This window comes from Palaemon carinicauda, chromosome 44, assembly GCF_036898095.1.
Source record: "Palaemon carinicauda isolate YSFRI2023 chromosome 44, ASM3689809v2, whole genome shotgun sequence".
NCBI lineage: Eukaryota > Metazoa > Arthropoda > Malacostraca > Decapoda > Palaemonidae > Palaemon > Palaemon carinicauda.
In genome coordinates this window covers 19,609,907-19,614,906 of record NC_090768.1, presented here as the reverse complement: position 1 = coordinate 19,614,906, position 5,000 = coordinate 19,609,907, and the positions used below count along the sequence as shown (strand labels likewise).

The following is a 5,000-nucleotide window of genomic DNA, read 5'->3' as shown; positions in this document are numbered from 1 at the left end:
GGTTGATAAAGCATTCTTTGTATTGGTGAAGGTTGCTATTTAAAGAGAACCCCACTCTAGGTTTTTTGGCTTGCCCTTGAGGGAAGCATAGAGGTGGGCAAGAGTTGTGGCAATGGCTGGCAGGAACCGGTGATGATAATTGATCATGCCCAAGAATTTTTGCAGTGCTTTGATGCTAGTGGGTGTGGGGAAGTTCTGAATAGTTGCTACCTTCTCAGGGAGGGGGTGGACTCCTTCAGAAATGATGTGGTTCCCTAAGAACGATACTCCGTTGGCGCCAATAGTGCACTTGTCGCACCGAACTACAAGGCCATTCTGTTCTAGGCGGTCGAGCACGATGCATAGGTGACGAAAGTGTTCCCCTTTGGAAGAAGAGAACACAAGTATGTTGTCCATGTAAGGCACGCAGTAAGGGAGGTTCCCTAAGATGCCATTCATGAGATGTCGAAAAGTGGCCTCAGCATTATGAAGCCGAAAAAAGGTGTAATTGAAGATGCATGTACCAAAAGGGTTGGTGATGGTGGCCTTCAGGAGTTTACTGGGCCCCTGGGCACCTGATAAAACCCCTTCAGGAGGTCGAGCGTGGAGAAAACACACCAACCTTCATTTATATAGTGTGTGAATGTGCTGTTAGGTTATAACAGAGATGCGAAAGGAATGCAACTAAACTTTATTAAACAGACAACGAGCTTATATGCAAGTACTTGCGAGCAAAGCATAAAAAACTCAAACCAGCTAATGCATGAAAAAACAAGCTTAAACGGGTTCTTTTATCAGCACGGGGTAGAGCGAGATATACAAAAAAAAAGGAAATTCTGTTACATTGTACAAGCGTGTGTGAAACATGTGCGGTACAATAGTACATCATTTGCCTCTGTCTTAAATACACTTTATCCTTCTATATTAACACCTTACCTTTATACTTATATCACTCTGTGTATCTAACCATTCTTAGGTGTTCATTTCCCTACAAAAACATTTCATCATTACTTTGTCATGAATTCTTTTCCCTTGCCCAAAACATTTCAAAGTACTTGGGTCTTCCTCTTACTATTGCTAATCTTTTTTTGCCAGTTGTATGTTTCCTCCCACTACCCATTATTCAGTTCTTCATACATACGTATAATTTTGCAACAGCCCATCTCTAGACTTCAACCTTTTTTATTCCATTACAATCATTACTTCTACTAAACATCAATAACCCAGTTAGCTTAACAATCCCTTTGGTTTACATTGGCAACTCAAATATTTTCCCAGTATTTTGAATAACTTTATCTGTTTTGATACGCCTATTCTTGCACTGCCCTCTTCCCTCGTCTCAACATCCTTAATTATATATGCTCCAAAACATATCACTAAGCAATTGCTTCCATCTTTACCTCATTCTTCTGAAATAGATTTCTCCATTTCCTCAATTTCCCTTTACTCTCATCCCCTTATCATTACCAACATTTCCACTCTAGTTTCCCCTTTACCGAATTCATCGATTTTACTTTTAGTAGATTTTTCCATTTTACATTATCCCGAATTAGTACAATGCTATCCAGGAGCATCAACTATTCCCCACTCTATTGAAGACTAATTTACTTCCCCTCTTTAAAGATTCTGAACAGCTAGGGAAGCATAATGTAACAAATCTTTCATTCTTCCATGCATATTTTCTGACACATACTTCACATCCGTCATAAAGACATCTGCACTATACATTTCAGATATCACCCACATTGACAATGTATCGATTTTACTATAATCTTACTCTAGATTCAAATGCTCCGAATGATTTCCCTCATAATTTACTAATTTTGGCATACAAAAATTTACCGCTCACTCTCTTACTTGTTGAAAGTGGCGCTGTTTGACATATATTAGTCATTTTACTATTTATCTTACTTTTTCACCCAAGTTCTTACAATACTCCTGCAATGATATGTCTTATCAGTTATTGCAGGGACTTGTTTCACTTAGGGTTTTAAATATTATAAAAATTATTCTTTCATGCTCTTCTCTAATCCACACATACCTTATGAATGATGGTTACCCTCTCAGTTCTCTTACCGCATATCACGGCATCTTATCATTCCCTTATGAAAGATTTTCCTCCATCTGTCTCTCTGTTTGCTTATCAGGCACTTTGTTGTGGTATCTTATTTTAAACTGGTTGGAAACTTCCTGGCTTGCGATCTACTGGACTGGAGTTTCAGACCCACTCCAGCTCGATAGTTTTTCTTTTTGTAGAGTCTGCAACCCCAACAGCCTTGTGAGTTAAGGATGTGGTGTTTTGAGGAGCTTGTGGGTCTACCTGCTGAGTCCTCAGCAGCTATTGCCTGGTCCTCTCTGGCCCTAGCCTAGGCAGAGAGGGGGACTTGGGCGTTTATCGTATTTATATAGGGTAATTCTCAAGGCTATTGTCCTGATAGGGCATTGTCACTGTTCCTTGCCTTTGCAATATATTGCAATTCCTCTCCCACACAGTTGAAGAGATTTCCTTCAACTCTGATTCAAAGGTTAACTAGAATGTTCAGATGCTTTCGACCTGTATAAACAGATGCACATGAAGGAATATCATCTTCATATTTCAGGCAGTGTATCTCCCACACTAAACCTGTCATCATAACTCATAATACATGGTTGAAGAAACCTTAGTCAATCTTCGTACAAAAGCAGACCATTTTAAATAGATGTACACTAAAGGGGTTGAATGTCAACCTCTCTATTGTACTTTCTTTCTCTCTATCTTTATGAGTGCAGCTTTTACATAGTTGTAGTGTAATGACTTGGCCAAAATATAAATCTTGACTCGAACTTTTGATGCCTATTTCACTTATGAAGTCCCTTCAGATAGTACTAAAAATAGTTGCTTATGGGGGAATTTGTTTCACAAACACATATTTTCATGAAATGTAATTGTTTTCAAAATGACTTCAATCAGTGTGATTGAAGTCATTTTGAGAACAAGGGATGGTATCTGTAGCCTATATGGAACATGCTAAGAATAGTCATTGAGGAATAATGTCCAGAACGTGATCTGGAATTGGACATTTTTTAAGATTTTGCCTGAAGTATACACTCTTTAACTCTTTTATGTTATGAAAAATTTACTTTTTTTATCCAATATATTTTTATTTCATTGTTTAGTCTATTGTATTTTTTGGTGAAATCACTTCAGTCACCCCACAAAGTTATACTGTCTTAATCTCCTATTTATATTGTTTATAGCTATCAAATTTTCTTTGCTGCAAAGATACCTAAACCTCTTTGATAATCTATGCTTTTAACTTTTGCGGTATGCAAATAGAGTTCTTCACGCTACAAGGAAGTTTTAACTTTTCACTTTTACCCGGAAAAGCTTTAATGTTATCTACTTTTTACTAGAAGCCTTCTGAGGTGACTTTCTTTTCTTCTCGGGTCTGCTAAATTGCGAGTTGCTTATTTTTTTATCACTTTTTCTTTACTCCTTTTAAGAGCAAGTAGCCTTTGTCTATTCATATGCAAATACTTTATTCATCATTATCGATTTACACCCTGGTATCTTGTTGCACTAATATTTTCTATATTATTTATTCATTTTATTACTCTCACATATCTTGAATATAATCTAGTACTACCAAATAAATCTCAAAACCCAAAAGCCGTTGAATTAATACTAACAGTTAATTTTGTCCCTAGAACTACCATGAACATGTTTGTAAACATGGCGTTCGTTATTATTATTATTATTATTATTATTATTATTATTATTATTATTATCATTATTATTATTAACCAAGCTGCAGTCATGTTTGATAAAACAGAATACTACAATCCCAAGGGCTCTAACTGGGAAAGCAGTTCAGTGAAGAAAGGAAATGAATTAATAGCAAATAAATTTGAATAAGTAATATACAAGATATGAAATATTTCAAGATCAGTAAAAACGTTAAAATAGATGAGCCATATGTAAATTATGAGACAAGGCTTTTGTCGACCTGTTCAACTGCAAATAATTTACAAAATGTTTAAACTTCTGAAATTCCACTAATTCCCCCGCTAGATCATGATCATTCCACAATCTGGTCAAAACTTCTAGAATACTGTGTAGTATTATGGATTTTGATGGAGGCAAATAATTGCTTACATAATCCGACGTAATGGATGGTACAATCTGGAAATATCTGAATGCAATGAATGATCTGAATTAAGAAAAATCAACACGCATAAAGAACTAACTGAACGACGTGTCCCAGATAATAATATCCAGATCAGTAATAAGAAATTTCATACATGGTAAGTTTCTATCCAACAAAGTAAGATGATATTCAGCTGACAGCATCTTAAGACCAGACAGGAGAACAATACTCAAGTCAAGGTATTATGGAAAGATTAAAATATTTCTTCAGAATGGACTGATTACAAAAATTTTATAATAATTTCTCAATAAGCAATTTCTTTTTGCAATTGAAGAATGAAAGGACCCAATGTACTTCTCAAAAGTATCAAGAATCATACCTAGAATTATTTACCAATGTGTTATGTATAATTAAAGAGACATTGTCAATGCAAACCCCCTCACAATCATACTTTGAGTTACGACATGATACAACTTAATGCCCAATAATTTCACTATACACTCACTTTAGCTAGATCTCTATCAGGGGATTCAGCAACCATACTCCTATATTAGGAGGTTGGATTTAGGGAAGAAAAATAGCATCATCTACATATGTAACAAGTTTGGTTTATAGGCCAAATCACATATGCGTATATAGTAAGAAAAGTAATGGCCCAAGAATTCTACCTGAGGTACAACTGATATTGCATTCCCACAGTCACTATGGTGCCCATCATCAACTATTCTCTACAATCTATTACTTAAAGATTAAAATATGATGTTAAGAGAAGTCTCACCTATTCTAATCTGTGCAAGTTTAAAAACAAGAATATTATGACTAACCCTGTCAAAGGCAGCACTAAAATCAAGGCCAACCATATGAATTTCTTGCCCACAATCAAGGGATTTGTAC

General features: G+C 35.8%; 1 protein-coding gene across 1 annotated transcript in view; it reads left to right on the top strand.

The window, feature by feature from the left end:
* LOC137634349 (G-protein coupled receptor GRL101-like) overlaps nt 1–5,000 on the top strand; it is a 376,114-nt gene that overhangs the window by 213,618 nt on the left and 157,496 nt on the right. The window lies entirely within an intron of this gene.